Genomic DNA, 24,547 nt, shown 5'->3' with positions numbered 1-24,547 from the left:
TGCTGGACCACTTTAGTGGCTTCTGTGCGTCGAATGATGGCTCCGCCGCTGTGAGCTCACGCGCCCACTGCTTGAGCTGGCGGTGAGAGGTGTGCAGCGAGGCGCCACCATCGACGCACATGGCCTCCATAGCTTTCTGAAACTCGTGGTCGCCGGATTCGTCATCCTCGTCGTGATCATCATCTTCTTGCTTCTTGTCGCAGCCCCGGGCGGGCTTCTCTTGCTGATTATCTTTGCTGCAGCGGCCTCCTTGGCCGCCACGCTTCTTGCCGGATCCTTTGGCACCATCCTGGCCTTTCTCCTTGTCCCGCCTCTCATACTCAGCTTTTTGCTTCTCGGCAAGCAACTCAACTTGTCGGCAGTTCTGGAGGTCGTGGCCCATGGTGCGGTGGATCTTGCAATACTGCTTGTCGGAGCTTCCTGGCTTGTCGGCAACCGCCAAGGCCCGGCAAGCGGCACACCTGGCAACTTCCTTGCTGGGGTCGCTTGCCTTGGCCTTCTTCGCAATGCCAGTGTCGTCGGACCCCTCGACGGTAAGCACAGACTTTCCCTTGCGCTTTCTGTTATGGCGCCGACCCTTCTTCATCCCTTCTTCATCTCAGGCGCACCTATCGGCCAGAACAAAAAGTTCGGCCACATCTTTGACCTTGTTCATCTCCAGCTCTCACGCATCTTGCGGTTGCGCACATTCTAATGGAATGTGCTGATCACGGCGGCAAGGTGAATGTCTGGGATGTTGTACTGCACACGGCTGAACCTCTAGATGTACTTGCGCAGGTTTTCCCCTTCCTTCTGGGGGATGATATGCAGATTGCTCGCCTGGCCATGAGCTTGATGGCCTCCAGTGAACGCGCCAACCAACCCATGACACATCCGACCAAGAAGAAATGGAATCCGCTGGTAAGTGCATCAACCATGACATGACATTGGGCTTAAGTGCCAACGGGAAGGAATTGGCAAGCACCTTGTCATCACGGGCTCCAGCAGCTTGCATCGCAATGGTGTAGATGCTGAGGAACTCTGACGGGTGAGTCTTATCGTTGTACTTCTTGCCAACGTCGGGCTTGAACATGTGGTGGGAGGGCCACTGGAACTGCCGCAGCTCACGGGTAAAGGCTGGGCAACTCACCTCGTAGGGTAGGCCACCGTAGCCTCCCGGTGCTGGGTGGTCCATAGTGCGCCCTGCCCACCTATCTGACTGGTGGCGCGCATCACGCCGGTGTTCGATGGTGGTTCGAGCATCCTCAAGGGCTTGCTCCCGAAGAACTTGACACTGATCGCGCTGGGTCCGCGGGTCAAACGATGCTATGGAAATGTTATCACAAGCGTCGTCACGACAGATCGACACCCGCGGTAACTGGCATGGGGGAGGAGAGTGCACCGTGGCTGCATCACCTCCAGCCCTTCCTCCACTAGCATGCGGTGGCTCGACGGAGCATCGGCCCACGGGTCCCGCAGGTGGAGGCTCATCTTTGTTGGCGATGCCGATGAGGCTTTGGACGGTGGCTCTCCACTCGTCGAGCTTCTCCGCAGCAGGAGGAAACTCGAAGAGCAGCTGCGCGTGTGCCAAAGCTTCTACTGGCGTGGGCGGCGGCGAAAGCTGCGTGGACCACGACACGCTCCGACTTCTAACCACATTATAAGGAGCTCTATCACGACCTTGCGGTTGTCCTCCATTTTTGCCAGCACCTCGGCATGCATGCTGGCCTCCTTCGTCTTCTGAAAGATGCGCATGACTCTTCCCATAGCGGCGTCCAGGGTCACCAGCGTGGTGACCCTGCTCATCACGCACAACTTGGGAAGAGCGCGTTGTGGGCGCTGATGTATATGTTTTGGAGGTTGCCGCACCACCGGTAGGTAGCATGGCGACGCCCTTGGAGGGCCTCGCGCCGCCTGCGAGGGGGGGGGGCAACTCCGTCTTTGGATGTGGCGGCGTGCGGCCCATCGTCTTGCGCACGAATGACACCACTCGCCAGGCTTGGACTGCCAGAGCGATGTGGGTGTTCGCGGCCCGTGCCCCGGGTTCTGTCCGCGACGGCCGCGCTACTCGCCCGCACTGGTACGGGCAGTCCGGCTCCGGATGAGCCGGTCGTTGTCGTCGTCTTCCTCTTGGGAGCCATGGCGACGAAGAACTACTAGACTAACTGCTAGACCGGATTTTCACAACTACGCCCCCTGCCTGGCGCACCAAAGATGTCGGTGGAAACGACACCTATGGGATAACTGGAATCCCTACTATGGTCGGCGGCCGCAAGGTTATGGAAAGAGCGGGTCTAGGAGCCGGCACAAAGATCGTTTACCCAGGTTCGGGCCGCAAGGATGCGTAAAACCCTAGTCCTACTTTGTTGTGTATTTGCGTGTTCTTGAGCTAGCCACGATACGCGACTTGTTCAAAAGAGCCGAATCCTTCTCCCGTATGCCTCAGGCCTCCTTTTATAGAAAAAGGGGACGCCACAGTGGCACACAGGAGGTGGAAAGTGCATGCGGTGGCTGAGTCTATCCTCTGGCACCGTCGGACAAATGCATTGAATGCGCTGCCGACGTGCCCTTCTTGCTGTCACCGCTTCGCCTTGCTTCAACACACGTCTAGGCCAGCGTAATGTGTAGTGCCATGTAGGTTGGCAGGCTGCTGAGCTGGCGCGGTGGCAGTGTCTTCGCGAAGATTTGCATGCCACCACGCAGGTGCTTGCTGAGCTGGTCTAGAGGCCGCACGTCGCCACGCAGGTACACGCCTAGCTGGCTGGGCTGGCAGCTGCATGGGAACAGCGGTGGAGTCTTGGCAGGTGCGGGCCTGGCTGTGGCCCCACTGATGTCCTCGGCAAGGGTCCTGCCTGGGCCCCCGCAAGGGTCTTGCCAAGGCACCGTGGTTGTCCCCAGCAAGGATCTTGCTAGAGGTCTCATGGATATCCTCGGCAAGGATCTTGGTGAGGATCGCCGTCTTCTGGTCCTCATCTGATCTTGTGTGTTCATGATCTTTATGAAGATCTGCATGCCATCATGGAGGCGCCTCCTGAGCCTTGGTTCCAATGTGGATGATGGCATTGGAACCCTGGGGCTCAAGGGTGGTGCGCTCTGCTGGTGTTGGGCAAGTTGCCTCGGCAAGGCTCTTGGTGGGGCTGCGGAGGCCGCCCCGGCAAGGGTCTTGCCGGGGGAGTCTGCCTCGCCCTCTTACTCTTTGTCTCAGTGTCTTGGTGTTGAATTGATCATCTTGTGGCTTTGGCTTGCCTCCTCTGCCCTGCTAAGTGTGGTCGTGGGCGTGGCTCTGACTGCCCGTGCACAAGTAAAGGGGTACAAAAGAGAGCCCCTATTTTTGTACACCGACAGATAGCCTGTCCCAAATGAGCTTTGTTGTTTCCAAAGCACTCACTCTATCATACTGTCCTTTGCTCACATGACCACATATGATATTCTTCGCTTGAGAGTCAAGTTGCTTGAATCTCTTCACATCAGCAGCACTCACAAACGGAGTGACAGAGGGAGCACCATTTTCCACAACATACCAAAGATCGTTATCAATTGCCTCAAGATGCATGCGCATCTTGTTCTTCTAGTAGGGGTAGTCCGTCCCATCGAAGGTAGGACACCCAGCCGAGACCTTGATCATTCCTGCAGTCGACATAACTAAAACTCCAGGTGGTTAAACCAAAATTACACAGAACAAGGGAGTACCTTGCTCTGATATTAGAGGGAGGTGAATAGGCGATTTTTACAAATTCATCACTTAGGAATTTCTAGATGAAGAAATTCCTAAGCAATGACACACTAGCAGCGGAATAAGCACTCAGGTATAAGCATAACAGAGCAACAGCATAGTCATCATGATGAAATGAAAACAAGCACAATGTACAAATAGCGTGAAAACAGGATAAGTAGGCTGAAGACTATGTGACTGAAGAATTTGGATTGAGGAAATAGAGAAAGTATTCAGTCAACGTCTTCAAACAGTAATGATCAGGTTCATCAACACATGAATAAGGAAATGAAAGGGTTGAGGAAATAGAACCAGTTGGCTTGGTGAAGACAATGATTTGGTAGACCAGTTCCAACTGTTGTGACAGTTGTACGTCTGGTTGGAGCGGCTGGGTATTTAAAGCCGAGGACACACAGTCCCAGACACACAGTCCTCACCGTATTCCCCTTGAGCTAAAGTCACACATACCTCGCCCAATCACTCGTGGTAAGTCTTCAGGTGACTTCCAAACCTTCACAGACTTGGTCACTCGGCGATCCACAATTCCTCTTGGATGCTCAGACCATGATGCCTAACCGTCTGGAGGATACACAGTCCTCAAAGGTAACAAGCGGCGGTTACACACAGGAACAATCTCTTCAGTGATGCTCAATCACTTTGGGTTTGTAGGTGTTTGGGTTTGGGTTTTCCTCACTTGATGATTTTCGCTCAAAGTCCTCGAAGGATAGGATGCTCTCAATGACAAGTGTGAGTTTCTCTCGGAGCAGCCAACTAGATAGTGGTTGTAGGGGGCGGCTATTTATAGCCTAGGGAGCAGCCTCACATGATAAGACATAAATGCCTTTCAATGATATGACCATTAGGTGGGTAGATATTTTGGGACAGCTAGCGCATAGCACAACAACGGTCGGATTTGAGGCTCAAATTCCTCGGGGCTATCATGTTCCTCGCTATGTAGGTAATCCGCACTAGCGAATTCCTAACTCCTTAGTCAAAACAAATTCCTTAGAGACCATAAGATCTTCGTCTCTGTCACTGAAAAAATTGACTGAACTGATATGAGATTTCCAATGGCTTCACTCGAAAGGATTGGGTAGTTGTAGGATTTTGAGAAGAGCATCACTTAGAAATCACTTTCCTTAGTATTACCTTGACCCCCTTTAACAGTACGGTGTTTCCTATGACTCAAGAAAGAGAAAATGAAACTATGAAAACAAAAGTCTTCACGCTTCATAATCCTCGCATGAATATCCAAGTCTTCAAGGTCACACCAATTTCTTCACTTTCAAAATCTTCAGGAGAACCAAAGTCTTCAGCTGAAGACATACATTTTTAGGGGTCGACTTTCATCATAAATATCAAACTCCTCATCGACTTATAGAGCCTGTGTAAACACATTAGTCCCTTAACCTATAAGTCTTCAATACACCAAAATCACTAAAGGGCACTAGATGCACTTACAGGAGCCTTATGGTTGTCTCTTTATTGTATGAAATGCAAACGCCATGTAATTGCTTTACTTTATCACTATGCGTTAGCGATAGTTGTAGAAGCAATAGTTGGCGAGACGACCACGACACAACAATGGAGATCAAGGTGTCGAGCCGGTGACGATGGAGAGCATGACGATGCTTTAGAGATGGAGATCAAAAGCACAAGATGATGATGGCCATATCAGATCACATATTTTGATTGCATGTGATGTTTATCTTTTATGCATCTTATTTTGCTTAGTACGGCGGTAGCACTATAAGATGATCCCTTCACTAAGTTTCAAGGTATAAGTGTTCTCCCTGAGTATGCACCGTTGCAACAGTTCGTCGTGTTGAGACACCACATGATGATCGGGTGTGATAGACTCTATGTTCACATACAACAGGTGCAAGATAGTTTTGCACATGCGGAATACTTGGGTTAAACTTGACAATCCTGGCATGTACAGACATGGATTCGGAACACTGGAGACCGAAAGGTTGAACGTGAATCACATACTAGATATGATCAACATAGAGATGTTCACTATTGATGACTACTCCATCTCACGTGATGATCGGACATGGTTTAGTTGATTTGGATCACGTATCATTTAGATGACTTGAGAGATATCTATCTAAGTGGGAGTTCTTAAGTAATTTGATTAATTTAACTTAATTTATCGTGAACTTAATCCTGATAGTATTTGCATATCTATGTTGTAGATCAATAGCTCCTGATATAGCTCTTATATATTTTTGATATGTTCCTAGAGAAAAGTTGAAAGATGATAGTAGAAATAATGCAGACCGGGTCCATTATCTAAGGATTATCATCATTGTTGCACAGAAGAATTATGTCCTTGATGCACCGCTGGGTGACAGACCTATTGCAGGAGCGGATGCAGATGTTATAAACTTTTGGCAAGCTCGATATGATAACTACTTAATAGTTTAGTGCGCCATGCTTTATGGCTTAGAACCGGGACTTCAAAGATGTTTTGAACGCCATGGAGCATATGAGATGTTCCAAGAGCTGAAATTGGTATTTCAGACTCATGCCCATGTCGAGAGGTATGAGACCTCTTACAAGTACTTTGCCTACAAGATGGAGGAGAATAGCTCAGCTAGTGAGAATGTGCTCATAATGTTTGGGCACTACAATCGCTTGAATCAAGTGGGAGTTAATCTTCCAGATAAGATAGTGATTGACAGAGTTCTCTAGTCACTATCACCAAGCTACTAGAACTTCGTGATGAACTATAATGTGCAAGGGATAACGGAAAAGATTCCCGAGCTCTTCGCGATGCTGAAATGGGCGAAGGTAGAAATCAAAAAAGAACATCAAGTGTTGATGGTTAACAAGACCACTAATTTCAAGAAAAAGGGCAAAGGAAAAGAAAGGGAACTTCAAGAACAATGACAAGCAAGTTGCCACTCCCGTGAAGAAGCCCGAAGCTAGACCTAAGCCTGAAACTGAGTGCTTCTACTGCAAAGGGAATGGTCACTGGAAGCGGAACTACTCCAAATACTTGGAAGATAAGAAGGATGGCAAAGTGAACAAAGGTATATTTGATATACATGTTACTGATGTGTACTTTACTATTGTTCATAGTAACCCCGGGGTATTTGATACTGGTTCAGTCGCTAAGATTAGTAACTCGAAACAGGAGTTGCAAAATGAACAAAGACTAGTTAAGGGCGAGGTGACGATGTGTGTTGGAAGTGATTCAAGGTTGATAAGATCACCATCGCACACTCCCTCTACCTTCGGGATTAGTGTTGGAACTAAATAAATGTTATTTGGTGTTTGCGTTGAGCATGAATATGATTGGATCATGTTTATTGCGGTACGGTTATTCATTTAAGTCAGAGAATAATTGTTGTTCTGTTTACATGAATAAAACCTTCTATGGTCATACACCCAATGTAAATGGTTTATTGAATCTCGATCATAGTGATACACATATTCATAATATTGATGCCAAAAGATGCAAAGTTGATAATGATAGTGCATCATATTTGTGGCACTGCCGTTTATGTCATATTGGTGTAAAGCGCATGAAGAAACTCCATGCAGATGGACTTTTGGAATTACTTGAATATGAATCATTTGATACTTGCGAACCATGCCTCATGGGAAAGATGACTAAAACTCCATTCTCTGGAACAATGGAGCAGGCCAGTGACTCATTGGAAATAATATATACTGATGTATGTGGTCTGATGAGTGTTGAGGCACGCGGCGGGTATCGTTATTTTCTGACCTTCACAGATGATTTGTGCAGATATGGGTATATCTACTTAAACACAAGTCTGAAACATTTGAAAAGTTCAAAGAATTTCAGAGTGAAGTGGAGAATCATCGTAACAAGAAAAAAAGTTTCTACAATCTGATCGCAGAGGCGAATATTTGAGTTACAAGTTTGGCCTTCACTTAAAACAATGTGGAATAGTTTCACAACTCACACCACCTGGAACACCACAGCGTAATGGTGTGTTCGAACGTTGTAACTGTACTTTATTACATATGGTGCAATATATGATGTCTCTTACCGATTTACCACTATCATTTTGGGGTTATGCATTAGAGACAAATGCATTCACGTTAAATAGGGCACCGTCTAAATCCATTGAGACGACACCGTATGAACTGTGGTTTGGCAAACAAAACCCTAAGTTGTCGTTTCTTGAAGTTTGGGGTTGCGATACTTATGTCAAAAGGCTTCAGCCTGATAAGCTCGAACCCAAATCGGAGAAGTGTGTTTTCATATGATACCCTAAAGAAACAATTGGGCACACCTTCTACCACAAATCCAAAGGCAAGATCTTTGTTGCCAAGAATGGAAACTTTCTAGAGAAGGAGTTTCTCTCGAAAGAACTGAGTGGGAGGAAAGTAGAACTTGATGAGGTAATTGTACCTTCTCTCAAATTGGAAGGTATCTCATCATAGAAAACCGTTCTCGTGATGCCTACACCAACTAGGAAGGAAGCTAATGATAATGATCATGAAACTTCAGATCAAGTTACTACTGAACCTCGTAGGTCAACCAGAGCACGATCCGCACCAAAGTGGTACGGTAATCCTATTCTGGAAGTCATGTTACTAGACCATGATGAACCTACAAACTATGAAGAAGCTATTATGAGCCCAGATTCCGACAGATGGCTTGAGGCCATGAAATCCGAGATAGGATCCATGTGCGAGAACAAAGTGTGGACTTTGGTGGACCTGCCCAATGATCGGCAAGCCATTGAGAATAAATGGATCTTCAAGAGGAAGACGGACACTGATGGTAGTGTCACTATCTACAAAGCTCGACTTGCCACAAAATGGTTTTCGACAAGTTCAAGGTGTTGACTACGATGAGATTTTCTCACTCGTGGTGATGCTTAAGTCTGTCTGAATCATGTCAGCAATTGCCGCATTTTATAAAATCTGGCAAATGGATGTCAAAACTGCATTCCCTAATGGATTTCTTAAAGAAGAGTTGTATATGATGCGACCAAAAGGTTTTGTTGATCCTAAAGGTGCTAACAAAGTGTGCAAACTCTAGCGATCCATCTATGGACTGGTGCAGGCATCTCGGAGTTGGAATATACTCTTTGATAAGGTGATCAAAGCATATGGTTTTATACAGCCTTATGGTGAAGCCTGTATTTATAAGAAAGTGAGTGGGAGCTCTGTAGCATTTTTGATATTATATGTGGATGACATATTTTTGATTGGAAATGATATAAATTTTTTTGGATAGCATAAAAGGATATTTGAATAAGAATTTTTCAATGAAAGACCTCGGTGAAGCTGCTTACATATTGGGCATCAAGATCTATAGAGATAGATCAAGACGCTTGATAAAACTTTCAATGAGTACATACCTTGACAAGATTTTGAAGGAGTTCAAAACAAATCAGTCAAAGAAGGAGTTCTTGCCTGCATTGTAAGGTGTGGAGTTGAGTAAAGACTCAAAATCCAACCATGGCAGAAGATAAAGAGAGAATAAAAGTCATTCTCTATGCCTCAGCCATAGGTTCGATAAAGTATGCCATGCTGTGTACCAAACCTGTTGTGTACCTTACCATGAGTTTGGCACAGGGGTACAATATCGATCCATGAGTAGATCACTAGACAACGGTCAAAATTATCCTTAGAGGACTAAGGAAATATTCCTCGATTATGGAGATGATAAAGAGTTCATCATAAAGAGTTACATCGATGCAATCTTTTACACTGATCCAGATGACTCTGAGTCTGAATTTGGATACGTATTGAAAGTGGGAGCAATTAGCTAGAGTAGCTCCATGCAAGAGCATTCACTGGTACGCGCTGATCTATACAAACGGTTTAAAACCCCTTTCCGCGACGGCATTTGGAACCGTCGCCTAGTGAGTGCGGGTGATTAGGGGGTCCTTCCCACACGACCCAGAAACCGTCGGAGATATGCCCTCCTGGCACACAAACTCATCAAAATGAGATCGTGTGCGACCGGCGAGCGACCAAATACGGTTATATGTACAGTAGTGCTCAAAAAAATAGAATTATACAGGCGAAATCATTTCCGGTCGTAAGTACATCCCACACAGTCAGTCCCCATGAAACATTTCTATTTGTATCACATAGTCGCTGCAAGGAAAACGTTTCCGTTTGTAGGTACATCACACACAATTTTCCCCATTAAATCGTTTGTGATGGCGTTCCCATCACACACAATATTAAAAAAAATCGTTTGCATTATTGAATGCATCACACACTGTGTGTAGAAGAAACTGTGTGCCAAAGGCTATCCATCACACACAGTTTTTATGCGGTAAACGTTTGCGCAAGGTGGCCTAACGCAAACAGTTTTGAAGAGAATGTCGTGTGTGATTGTTCATCGATCCAACACGGTTTATTCCTAGAAACCGTGTGTGTTGCCTTAGGTCATCGCCCATGGTATTTTCTCAATAACCATTTGCAATAGCAAAAACCAATTAGCAGTCTAATTCGCCATTAGCAGGCTAATTGTCGTATTATTAATAATCCATTTATTAATCTAATTGACATTCATATTAAACACATAATATATTTCATTGCCATATTAAGGAAGCGGGATTTCATAATTGAAATACATTAGAGTACAACATGATAGCTTTAGCACTCAGCTACCCCATTACACAACTTCACCAGCACCAAGTTTCACATGACCTTTCAAAATTAGCATCATAGACGATACATAGACATATGCATCTCATCGGGAAAACTACTGAAGCGGAAGGCGAATATTGAGCCTTCATTGACGTCGAAGGTCTTTGCAACTTTATGCCAGTGCCTGTGGATGATTGAGCGTCCATCCTTCGTCCTCTTCAGGAACACTTCAATATTGAACTGTGGGTGTTGTATGAAAACCTTCCTCGCCTCCTGACCATAGAGGTGGTTTGAGAGGTAATCATCAGTGAACTGCTTTGCAAAGGCCTGAAAACAAGGATGTGCATAAATATCTTCTCTATATTGAAAATGGGGCAAAGGAATAAAAAAGGCAAGGTATAATAGTTAGTACCATCTTGTAGTGAACTGATGTCTTCTTCATTGTGCAGACAAAGATCTTGTCGTTTTTGTCGCCAATTTCTTTATCCTAACAATCTTTTTGAGTTTCTTGACTTGATTGGTATTCATGGACAACTCCTTTCCCCATATGCAAAAAGGGTCGAACAGTGGGTCAAAACCTCTGGCAGCAGGATCTACATGTGCAAGACCAAATTGTTAAAAACCTAAGTATTAGAATGGTCCTACAATTGCACAATAATGTGCTATTAGACAACAGAACATGCACGTGCTAACCTCGATTGTAAACCTCGATGCTTCCCATTATATTGTTTCCCTGCAACACATATAAGGTAGTTAGTCATCAGGTTAAGTAAGGGTTCGCATGTTATCAGTAAAATATTTGATGAAAAATAAGCACATTGCAGATTCATCAGATTAATTCAAGTCACATGGAAAACCCATTTATGCAAACCAAGCAAGAATAAGAACTAGGAAATATAGCACATGTATATGTTTCTCATGTATTAAGTGCAGCCAAATTCGATTTATTCCTCACATGCACAACAATACAAAATTTCAACCATGACAATTGGACATCGCATTGCAGAATTGAACCAAGCAGTTAACTAAACACCATAACAAATGAACCAAACATTAACTGAGCACCACATTGCATAATATAACATACTCCTAATAGAAGATCAAACAGTTAACCGAACTAACCATGCTTAACAACTTGGAAATATAGCAATTGTATTTGTTTCTCATGTATTTAGTACAGCCAAATTTGATTTACTTCTCACATGGTATACAATAACAGAATGCACCCACAACTATTGAACATCGCATTGCAGAATGGAACCAAACAGTTAACTAAACACCACAACACAAATGAACCAAACGTTAACAAAGCAACACATTGCACAATGTATAACCATACCAAGCATGCTTGACAACTTGGAAATATAGCAATTCTATTTGTTTCACATGTATTTAGTACAACCAAATTCGATTTACTTCTCACATGGTATACAATAACAGAATGCACCCACAACTATTGAACATCGCATTGCAGAATTGAACCAAACAGTTAACTAAACACCACAACACAAATAAACCAAACGTTAACTGAGCACCACATTGCACAATGTATAACCAAACCAAGCATGCTTGACAACTTGGAAATACAGCAATTGTATTCAGTGGCGGAGCTTTGTGGAGAGCAACCTAGGCCATTGCCCCCCCCCCCAACCCATGAGAAAGTTAGCAAATATCCCCTAGTATTCAGCCCATATGTCGAGTAAAAATCAGCCTAAAAGCATGTTTCTTGCCCCTCCAGCCCATTTTCCCCTCCATAAATTCAGCCCACGCTCCGCCACTGATTGTATTTGTTTCTCATGTATTTTGTAAATATAAATTCGATTCATTTCTCACATGGAAGACAATACAAAATTGCAGCCTGAAGATTGAATATCACATTTGTAGAATTGAACCGAACAGTTACCTGAAGACAAAAACTACTTAACCAAACAGTTAATAAGTGAGCACCACACTGCACGACATATAGAACATATACACAGGAGCAACACATTGCATGGTAAAATTAGATAGCACAATTCACTAGAATTTGTTAAGGAAAGGCAGGAGCAGCACACGCAACGGGTAAACCGAGCATGCTTAACCGGCGTAGCTAGAAAATGGAAAGCTGCTCCTCTAAGATTGGGGGGTCGGCACGAATGGTAGCCATAACAACCTCATCCGTGCGTGCGGTGATGATTTGCTTCTCCGCTGCCAAATGCTCCTTGAGGTCCTGGCTATACTGCGTGCACCATGTCTTAGGACGGCGCTTATTTGGTGGAGGGGTCGGTGATTTGGGTGGAAGGTGTCACGCTCGCACCGGCGGTCGGGGCATGTGGGATGTGGAAGGAGGAGGAGGACAGGGTTCGGGTGTCGATTACCTGCCTGGATAGGCGAGGCCAAGCAATGTCAAGGAGGGTTGCCGGCGAGGAGGCGGCGCTGCAAGCAAGGAGTGAAGGTTTCAACTTGGAAAGAAAGGCGGAAACAGGGGAAATGTGGCTTTTGGTAAGGGGAAGGGGCAGGGGCGGGGAGGTAGATATTTCTGCGAAAGCTGAAAATTTGGAATCACTTCAGTGAAAAACTGGCGCGCAAAGTGTCATCAGACACGATCCCTTATTCAGAACTGTGTATGATATGTGAACATCACAAAAGGTTCAGATAGCTTAACCCGTGTGTGATGAGTTTGAACGTCAAAAATTTTGGTTCCAATTTCCCTGGTTACAGTGCTCATCCACGTCATTGCATAATTTGGGTACACAAAGGAGACTACAGCACACCGACACTTCTTAATCGAGCAAGTTCAGCAATTAAACAGAGCTAGCTGGCCTAAACATTACTCAAACAAATTAAAGACCAACGCTCTTAATTAAACAAAACAAAGAGTACTACTATGGCTGGTGCTCATCGATCTCTGTCGCCTCCTTCATGTCCAGCTCGCGCCCGACGGTCTCCTGGGGAAGGTGCTCCATGGCATCCATTGCACCATATTAGGTATTAGGCAAGCATCTCGCCATCTGCATCCGCCATCTCTTTGGAAAAGGCCGCCACGAGCTGGGTGTGGGCGGCCGCGATCTGGGCTTGGACGAGCTCCATCATTGCAAGGTATGCGGTGGAGGAACCAATGTCTGCTCGAACGCTCTCGGCGATTGCCAACTCTTCGGTCGTGGGTTGCCGACTGTTGTCGGAGAAGCTTTGTTTGATTTGTGCGGTGACCGCCACGAACTGGGCGTGGGCAACCTTGACATGGTCGTGGGCGGCCTCCATCAGGGCTAAGGCCTCCGCTGTGGAACAAACAGCTGCTGTGCCACTCTCGCCAGGTGCTATCCCTGAGGCAGATGTTGCTGCCGCCACCTGAGAAGCAACAACGGCCGTTTGGGCTGCCATGAATGCCCGGTCGCAGATTGCTGCCGCGCTCAAGCACCTTGTTAGCACGCGCATGGCGGCTGCGGCCGTGCTCTCGCCGGAGTGGGCCGCTGAATTTGCCCTCACGACGCGGGTCCACATCCCCATCTTTCACCGGCGACGATTGAACAGTGAAATGATATTTGGGGAGCGAGCTAGTGTGCTTGACACGCCGGTTGTGGACTGTTGCCGACGCACCTTCTCGCGTAAGCCATAGGCGTACTGTACACCGACGGTGCTCTAGGATATTTTGTACTGCACCTCACACGATTGGTGATAATAAACTGTGTGGGATCAACTTGATTTTTCATTTTGATTTGAACTACAGAATGGGGTCACAGCGGCAATGGACGGTGTTTGAGTCGCTAGACCTTTTATCTGCAGTGAACATGCAACTATATGTGTGTCGTAAAAAAAGGAATTGTTCACGGTACCTTTGGACATTTTTATTTGGTAACTTGGTTTTTAGGCATTTCAGGTGCACAATTAAAAATTAAATCACATGCTCCAGTCCATCAAAACGGGTTGCAAAATCAAATGTTTGTCCTTGGTTGCAAGCTTAGGTCACATGCAAGAAATGAGAATGAATGTCAAACACCTTGACACTGTCGCTCAACCGCTAACATTGAGATACATGCTTTTAACATTCTAGTAAATCGAAAACTCGTCCGAAATTCATGAAACTTGACATGATATCATGGAACGGCAGTGACATGCCATGGTAAAAATATTGTCCCATTTGGGGCAGGTGTGGGGTATAAGCTTCTCGTAAACCAGAGCTTCTCTCACAACAAGCGTGATGGTTTCAGTAGGGTACGTGCCACCTTGGGGGACGAAATGATATATGTTGCCTCTTCTTACTTTCAAAATGTTTCTCGTGTCAACATAGAACAACATGAGTGTTGTGTTAATTTTTGGGATTTTCGGGGTTCGTTTTGACATTTTCATGCATTAATTGCATTTTCAATGCATTTATGAGCACAATTCAAATTTGAAATACATGCACATGCTCTAATGCATATAATTTGGTTGAAAATTCAAATATGTGTCCTTGGTTGCATGCTTAGGTCCCATGCAATAAATGGGAATGAATGTCAAACACCCTGCCACCGTCACTCAGCCGCAAACATTGAGATTCCTGGTTTTTAAATTCTTGTAAATCCAAAACTTGTCTAAAATTCATGAAAATTGGCATGCTATCATGCATGGAGCAGCATCAACATGCCGTGGTAAAAATATTGTCCCATTTGGGGCAGGTTTGGGGATATGCTTCTCACAAACCAAAGGCTCTCACAACAAGCCTGATGGTTTCAGTAGGGAACGTCCCACCTTTGGGGACGAAACGATATCCGCTGCCTCTTATTGCTTTCAAAAAAATTCTAGTGTCAACATAGAACAATATGTTGTGTCGATTTTGGGGATATTTTGGGGTTCGTTTGGACATTTTTATGCATTAGTTGTGTTTTCAATGCATTTATGAGCACAATTCAAATTTGAACTACATGCACATGCTCTAATGCATATAAATTGGTTAAAATTCAAATATGTGTCCTTGGTTGCATGCTTAGGTCCCATGCAAGAAATGGGAATGAATGTCAAACACCCTACCACCGTCGCTCGGCTGCAAACATTGAGATTCCTGGTTTTTAAATTCTAGTAAATCCAAAACTCGTCTGAAATTCATGAAACTTGCATGCTATCATGGTGCCGTGGTAAAAATATTATCCCATTTGGGGTAGGTTTGGGGATATGCTTCTCACAAACCAAAGGCTCTCACAACAAGCCTGATGTTTTCGGTAGGGTACGTCCCACCTTTGGGGACGAAACGATATCAACTGCCTCTTATTGCTTTCAAAAATTTTCTAGTGTCAACATAAAACAATAGGAGTGTCGTGTCAATTTTTGGGATTGTCCGGGGTTCATTTGGATATTGTTATGCATCAATTGCGTTTTCAATGCATTTATGAGCACAATTCAAATTTGAACTACATGCACATGCTCCAATGCATATAAATTGGTTGAAAATTCAAATTTGTGTCCTTGGTTGCATGCTTAGGTCCCATGCAAGAAATGGGAATGATTTTCAAACACCCTGCCACCGTCACCCGGCCGCAAACATTGAGATTCCTGGTTTTTAAATTCTAGTAAATCCAAAACTCGTCTGAAATTCATGAAACTTGGCATGCTATCATGGAGCAGCATCAACATGACGTGGTAAAATATTATCCCATTTGGGGCAGGTTTGGGGATATGCTTCTCACAAACCAAAGGCTCTCACAACAAGCCTGATGGTTTCGGTGGGGAACGTCCCACCTTTGGGGACGAAATGATATCCCCTGCCTCTTATTGATTTCAAAAAATTTCTAGTGTCAACATAGAATAATAGGAATGTTGTGTCAATTTTTGGGATTTTTCGGGGTTCGTTTGGACATTTTTATGCATTAGTTGAGTTTTCGATGCATTTATGTGCATAATTCAAATTTGAACTACATGCACATGCTCTAATGCATATAAATTAGTTGAAAAATCAACTCTTTGTCCTTGGTTGCATGCTTAGGTCCCATGCAAGAAATGGGAATGAATGTCGAACACCCCGCCACCGTTACTCGGCCGCAAACATTGAGATTCATGGTTTTTAAATTCTAGTAAATCCAAAACTCGTCTGAAATTCATGAAACTTGGCATGCTATCATGGAGCGGCATCGACATGTCGTGGTCCCATTTGGGGCAGGTTTGGGTATAAGCTTCTCACAAACCAGAGCTTCTCACAACAAGCCTGATGGTTTCGGTAGGAATGTCCCACCTTCGGGACGAAATGATATCCGCTGCCTCTTATTGCTTTCAAAAAATTTCTAGTGTCAACATGGAACAACAGGATTGTTGTGTTAAATTTTGCAATTTTTTGGGGTTCGTTTGGACACTTTTATACAAACTTGAACTACATGCACATGCTCCAGTGCATATAAATTGGTTGAAAATTCAAATCTTTCTCCTTGGGTGCATGCTTAGGTCCCATGCAAGAAATGGTAATAAATTTCAAACACTAGGGCACTGTTGATTGCCAGCAAAATGTTGAGATACTTTGTTTTTAAGTTCTAGCAAATCCAAAACTCGTATGAAATTCATAAAAATTGGCATGCTATTATTGAATGGCACCCAACATGTTGTGGTATTTTTCCTGTCCATTTTGAGAGAAGAAGCACTCGAATAACAGCCAACAAAGGCATTTTCAAACAAATAGCTGCCACTCTAACCTCGCAAACATTTGTATAATTCAAATTGTGTGCGTTATGTTAACCATTCACGTGACGCCACCTGTCTTCGTTCTAATGGCTAAAGGAGGTGTCGTGCGGACAACTGCTTGACTGAACGGGAGGTGTGCAAGCGCACTCCAGTGCGCAGGCTGACCGAGAGGCGTGCAAGCTATCCTCCAATGCACAGCCTCACCGGGAAGCGTGTGAGCTCTATGCTACGCAGGCTCACTGGGAATCGAGTCCTTTGACTACCATGGCCTCCCACCTTCCTCACCATTAATGGCGCCCAAGCCACTACTTAATACGGACGGCCTTTGTCGGTGTCAAAACCGGCAGATCTCGGGTAGGGGGTCCCGAACTGTGCATCTAGGCGGATGGTAACAGGAGACAAGGGACACGATGTTTTACCCAGGTTCGGGCCCTCTTGATGGAGGTAAAACCCTATGTCCTGATTGATTGATATTGATGATGTGGGTATTACAAGAGTAGATCTACCACGAGATCAAGGAGGCTAAACCCTAGAAGCTAGCCTATGGTATGATTGTTGTTCGTCCTATGGACTAAAGCCATCCGGTTTATATAGACACCGGAGAGGGCTAGGGTTACACAGAGTCGGTTACAATGGTAGGAGATCTACATATCCGTATCGCCAAGCTTGCCTTCCACGCAAAGGAAAGTCCCATCCGGACACGGGACGAAGTCTTCAATCTTGTATCTCCATAGTCTTGGAGTCCGGCCGATGATGATAGTTCGGCTATCCGGACACCCCCTAGTCCAGGACTCCCTCAGTAGCCCCCGAGCCAGGCTTCAATGACGACGAGTCCGGCGCGTATATTGTCTTCGGCGTTTGCAAGGCGGGTTCTCCTCCATATTCCATGTGTTTGCCGAATAGTGTCCGGTTTCCTTATAAATGTTGCGCTCCTTGGCTTCTACGTCCAATAATGGCCCTCTTCCACGTGTCGTATGAATGCGAAAAGCCAGGGTATCTTTACGTTTTACCCCCTAGCTGCGCGAATAAGCTGCCTATAAGAGAGGCAAGGATCCAGATCCGAATCACACCATCCTCCTTCCGCAAGTACTCATCGAAGCGCATCTGACAAAAATCCATTCCAACATGGACAGTCGACACGGCTCCTCCTCTCGCGCTCCCAGTCCTCAGCCAGGAGATTGGAGGAGATGTTCAGTCCCGCACAGCGAGTTAGTGACGCTCCAAGCAGAGGGATACCTTCCCCAGCCTTTATGGTTCCGGTTCGAGCCGTACTGGCCACCTACAAGGGTGGGAAGCAGGCGGAGAGCGTCCCCAATCCCTCCAAAGGAGAGTGGGTATGCTTCGTCCCCTACTTAATAAGGGGACTCAGATTTCCCATACATCCGTTTCTCCGGGGGCTCCTGGAGTTCTATGGACTCCAACTTCACCACCTTACACCTGCCTCCATTTTACACATCGCGGGCTTTGTAGCTCTTTGCGAGCTGTTCTTGGGCATCGAGCCCCATTTTGCGCTATGGAAGAGACTGTTTTGCCTCGTACCCCATTCTCACAAGAGGTCGATATATCAAGTGGGCGGACGCCGGAACCCCGAAGAAGGCGTCCGAAGACTGGCCTTCGGAATGGTTCTATATGGAAGACGCCCCGCTGTCGGATCCAGTTCGGATCGGCCTCCCGGAGTTTAGTAACGCTCCTCTGAAGAAATGCCTGAGTTGGCGCCCGTGGAGCCCTCAACGGGAAGATGATAGGAGCGTCCAATACCTGATGGGTCGGATAAGGTTACTGGCCCATTCCGGATTGACCATGATTGGAGTCATGGCCACATGCATTATGCGAGGGGTGCAGCCGCTCTAATATAGGGGCCACCCCATGTGGGATTTCAACGGGGAGAATGACGCCACCTGTCATGGCCGCAAGGGGCCGGGATCGACCGCCGATCTGGTGAAGATCCTGTCCGGCTTGTACAAGGGGGAGAAGGAGGACTTCCTCCGCACGAGTCCATTGAATGGATTCTCCATGAATAACCCTCGGAGCTGGGTAAGCGGACGTTTATATATCCGATCCGTGCTTTCAAAGTTAAGCGTCTTACTTTATGATTTCGACGCAGGAACTGCGCCGGGATGTGGAGGGCATACAAAGCCTGACTCCACAACCCGAGGATCCGGGAAGATCCCTTGATCCGGCCTCCGGAGAGGATCCGGACATAAAGGTGGAGCTGATTGACAGGGTGTTCCACCAACTTAGCATAGATAATGCTCTAGTCGCCATTACGGCTGACTACCCCGGTTTATCTCCGGCTTCCCAGGTGAGTACGACCAAAGTCCTGACACCATTACTTTTCTAATGCTTATTTCTGACCACCGTATACCAACGGTGCTTCGCAGGAGGTGCCTTCACGGCGGGAAGCCGAGCCCACAACGACTGACCAACCAGGGTCAGTGCGGCCCAGCAGGCGGAAGAGGAGTGCGGCGCGAATCGAAACGTCGCCGCAAAGGTATGGAGCACCATTATCTTTAAGGGAAAGACTCCTGGGAGGTATATTAATGCTCATGATTCTTCCAGGAGAAAGAGCGCTCGCCGGACTGTGCCCGGAGAGGTTGCCAACCAAGCCTCCGCCAGCCAGGCTCCAACACCTGGTCCGGAGGGGGAGGCGAGCGCAAGGCGCGAGCCGGATGCTCCTCCAATGGAGGATGTTGACAGGCTGTCCGCCACCAGGTCTGAGGTGGAGAGCGCCATGAATCACAGGCGCCGTCGGACAGTTCTTCGTGACGCGTGTTTCTCCCCAGAGGCGTTGAATGCCTTTAATGCGGCAGACGCGCACCTCCATGCTGCTCAAGATGGTTTAACCAGAGCCACGGAGCAGTATGTGAAAGACATACGGGTGAGGAATTTTAATAGTTATATATGCCAGTAGCCCCCGAGACTTAAAATAGTTAAACTAACTGATTTAAGGATCATTTGTTATGCAGGATCTTACGAAGAAGAATACCCACCTGTCCCAGGAGCTTCAAGAATGCAAGGCCCAACTTGAGGCCGCACTAGCCGCCGCCGGGGGAGCCACAGAGACCCCCTCTGGTAATACATATGTCGAAAAGAGAAGTAGTTTATGAAGTGCGGCGTGTGCGTTTAGTCTGACAATAATATTGCAGAGGGTGCCAGACTAGATCCGGACAGGCAACATCTGCTGCGCCAGCTGAAGGCCGGCGAGAAGGTGCTTATGAGGGTGTAGCAGGAGAGGAACAAACTCCAAGATGCCAACACCCAGCTGGGCGAAGAACTAAAAGATGTTTGGGTCCAGCTGTCTAACTCCGTAAAGGAGAATCGGCGGCTTCGTCGCGGCATTTATAGTAAGTGCTTGAGCAAACTCTTTTGAAAAGAAGAGTTCGGCGAGGAAGTCGATTGATAGAAATGTGTCTGTAGGTGTGCTCACGGGTCATCCGGCGGAGGAAATGCCTGGTTCCACGGGTGACCTTCTTCCCGAGCTGCTGCAACTGCACGAACATGTCCGGCAGGCGATGAGCGGCGTCATTCAGGCCTTATGGCCGTCCGTCTCCCTACCTGAGGGTCTTGGAGGGCTTGCTGAGAAGCTTCAGGGAGTACGGCAGCGCTTCCGTCTGTGGAAGATATCAGCCTGCTGTCAAGGCGCCAGGGAGGCCTGGGCCATGGTGAAGACGCGGTACTGAAGGTTGATCCAAACCACATGGCCGAGGTCGGACCTGTGGGGCCCGACGAGAAGGAGATCCCTGTGAGCCTGATGTACGGCCAAGTAGAGTTGCCCGCGAAATATTCGCAATGGGACTATAAACTAGACAGCCTGTTAGATGGGATTGAAGAGTACAATCAGTCAGTTTGACGATGTAATTTAAAATGACATGTAAAATGCCTTCTAGCCGGATTGTAGATCGTTTGTCTTTGCGGACCTTTTCGCTTCAACCTCGGGACCCAACAGTCCGGAGTGTGTCCGAATACCCTCACGGTTATACAAAAACCGGAGCATGCATGGAGACCAGGCGTAGGGGTCATAAGTGCTTTATCAGACAAGTGCCCAACTAGCTATGTTATATTACATGGTTAGTAAGAAACATCTTCCAGGGAGAATAGTTCCGTTAGGGGTTCCTTTCCCTGGGAGGCATGCCCTAAAGTGCATGCCCGGACTGCGAAAAGAGCAGAAAAAGCATCTGGGGGCAGATAAATAAATAAGTAATAAATCATCTTTTAAGTCACCGACCGAATATTCCCTTAAGAATGCTAGCTTTCGGCTTCACCCAGTCTGAGGTACACATCCGGCTGACCCGGCAGTAACAATCGCAGAGGTGCTCCCTTTACCTCCTAGCCGAACAATCGGGAACGTAGGGGTAAGCACAGGAGCCAGGCAACCCAGCTTGGCCAAAACTTAAGTCATATCGATGCATATAATGGTGAGTAAAAGGTACATGCGGAAGTATGACACATGTGTTGGGCATGAAGCCCGTATAAATAAGCTTCCATTAAAGAAGCCCCCAGGTATAACGAGTGCGAGTAGCACATCAAGTGTGTGCGAACAATGCGCAGATCAGCCCTCAAAGGCTTTTATTGAAAGAGGTAGGAAAAAGGAGGGAAATAAAAGACAGCGAAAAAATATGAAAGGTGGACGGAGGAAGGAGACGAACTCTGAGTCCGGCGCTAGGCGTAGAATCTTCGGAGACGGGCTGCGTTCCATGGGTTCGGCTCGAGTCGGTTGTCAGATGCGTTGCGTAGACGGCATGCACCGTCGGTAAGGACTTGGTCGATGATGAAGGGACCTTCCCATTTGGGCTTAAGTTTGTCCTTTTTCTTGTCCGGCAGGCGTAGAACTAGCTCGCCAACATTGTAAGTTTTGGCCCGTACTTCTCTGCTTTGATATCTTCGAGCCTGCTGCTGATAGAATGCGGAACGGGATTTTGCCACGTCGCGCTCCTCCTCTAAGGCGTCCAAACTGTCCTGCCGATCCAACTCGGCTTCTCTTTCTTCGTACATGTGCACGCGAGGTGAGTCATGAATTATATCGCAGGGCAAAACTGCCTCTGCGCCGTATACCATAAAAAATTGGTGTGAATCCGGTAGTGCGGTTTGGCGTGGTCCGCAGCCCCCAGAGTACGGAGTTGAGCTCCTCTACCCAATGCGTGTTAGATTCCGTGAGGGATCGCACTAATCTAGGTTTAATGCCGCTCATGATTAGACCATTTTCTCGTTCGACTTGACCGTTAGTTTGAGGGTGATAGACTGAAGCGTAGTCGAGCTTGATGCCCATGTTTTTGCACCAGAGTTTAACCTCGTCGGCCGTGAAATTCGTGTCGTTATCAGTGATGATGCTGTGGGGGATGCCAAAACGGTGTACTACCCCGGATATGAAGTCTATCACGGGTCCGGATTCTGCCGTTTTAACTGGCTTGGCCTCTATCCATTTGGTGAATTTGTCCACCATGACCAATAAGTATTTTTGCTTGTGGGTTCCCCCTTTAAGGGGTCCAACCATGTCAAGCCCCCAGACCGCGAACGGCCAAGTGATGGGTATAGTTTTGAGGGCGGTGGGTGGCATGTGGCTTTGATTAGCAAAGAGCTGGCAACCGACGCATTGTTGGACTAAGTCCTGAGCATCTGCCCGGGCTGTCGGCCAATAAAATCCTGTACGGAAGGCCTTGCCTACAAGGGCCCGGGCTGCGGCGTGGTGCCCGCCGAGTCCGGCGTGAAATTCAGCCAGGAGATTTCGCCCTTCCTCTTCGGAGATACACCTTTGGAGGACTCCGGTTGTGCTTTTCTTATAAGGTTCTCCCTCATGGACCTTGTAGGCTTTAGATCGCCGAACTATGCAGCGGGCCTCATTTTGGTCTTCAGGAAGTTCCTGCCTAATTAAGTAGGCTAGGAATGGTTCCATCCACGGGACAATTATTGCCATTATTTCGTGGGCTGAAGATGTTATTTCATTGGCTGAGCCACCGATTGTGTCAGAATGTTCCGTGTTGGGTGGTGCAGTTGGTTCCGGGTTGTTATTTCCGGACTCCTCTTCCCATAATACGGATGGCTTAAAGAGCCGCTCTAGGAAGATGTTTGGAGGGACGGCGTCGCGTTTTGCGCTGATGCGTGCCAACACGTCTGCTGCCTGGTTATTATCCCGGGCTACATGGTGGAATTCGAGTCCTTCGATCCAAGCTAACATTTTTAGGACGGCGTTACGGTAGGCTGCCATTTTCGGATCCTTGGCCTCAAAGTCTCCATTTACTTGGGATATTGCGAGGTTTGAGTCCCCGCGCACGTCTAGGCATTGAATACCCATGGAGATTGCCATCCGGAGACCATGTAGAAGGGCCTCGTATTCGGCTGCGTTGTTGGAGTCCGTGTACATTATTTGAAGTACGTATTGGACTGTGTCTCCGGTTGGGGACGTCAAGACGATGCCAGCCCCCAAGTCGGCCAACATTTTGGAGTCGTCGAAATGCATGATCCAATTGGAGTATGCGCCGTATTCTTTAGGGAGTTCGACTCTGGTCCATTCGGCGATGAAGTCAGCCAAAACTTGCGACTTTATAGCTCGCCGTGGTTTGTAGGTTATGTCAAATGGTAAGAGCTCAATGGCCCATTTTGCAATCCTGCCCGTCGCGTCGCGGTTGTTTATAATGTCGTTGAGAGGTACTTCGGAGGCTACTGTTATGGAACACTCTTGAAAGTAGTGTCGCAGCTTCCGGGATGCCATGAACACCGCATACGCTATCTTTTGATAATGTGGGTACCGGGACTTGCATGGAGTTAAGACAGTGGATACGTAGTACACTGGTTTTGAAGAGGGAATTTGTGCCCTTTTGTTTCTCGTTCGACGACGAGTACCACACTGACAACTTGATGTGTTGCCGCGATATATAATAACTTCGGTTTGCCCAGGTTGGGCGCGGCCAGGACCGGATTTGTTGCCAATATGGCCTTAATTTCTTCGAGTCCGACCGTGGCGGCATCCGTCCATTCGAAGAGTTCGGTGCGCCGGAGGAGGCGATAGAGGGGCAGTGCCTTTTCTCCCAAACGGGAGATGAAGCGGCTTAGAGCCGCCAAACATCCAGTTAATTTTTGTATTTGTTTGAGGTCTTTTGGGATATCCAATTGTGATAGAGCTCGGATCTTGGCTGGGTTTGCTTCAATTCCTCTACCGGATACAGTGAAGCCCAGGAGCTTTCCGGCTGGTACGCCGAAAACACATTTTTCCGGGTTGAGCTTAATGTCATATGCTCGGAGGTTGTCGAATGTAAGCCTCAAATCGTCTACTAGAGTTTCGACGTGTTTGGTCTTAACGACCACATCGTCTACGTATGCCTCCACTGTTTTGCCTATCTGGGTAGCCAGACATGTCTGAATCATGCGCTGATATGTTGCGCCGGCATTTTTGAGTCCGAAGGGCATTGTGTTGAAGCAGAATGGTTCGTATGGAGTAATGAATGCCGTTGTGGCCTGGTCTGTTTCCACCATCTTGATTTGATGGTATCCGGAGTATGCGTCGAGGAAGCACAATGAATCGTGCCCTGCGGTAGCATCGATGATTTGGTCGATGCGGGGGAGGGGGAAAGGATCCTTTGGACAGGCCTTGTTAAGGTCTTTGAAATCGACACAAAGGCGCCAGGATTTGTCCTTTTTTGGTAC

Source organism: Triticum aestivum, chromosome 4B (assembly GCF_018294505.1).
Source record: "Triticum aestivum cultivar Chinese Spring chromosome 4B, IWGSC CS RefSeq v2.1, whole genome shotgun sequence".
Taxonomy (NCBI): domain Eukaryota; kingdom Viridiplantae; phylum Streptophyta; class Magnoliopsida; order Poales; family Poaceae; genus Triticum; species Triticum aestivum.
This window is presented reverse-complemented; position numbering follows the sequence as displayed.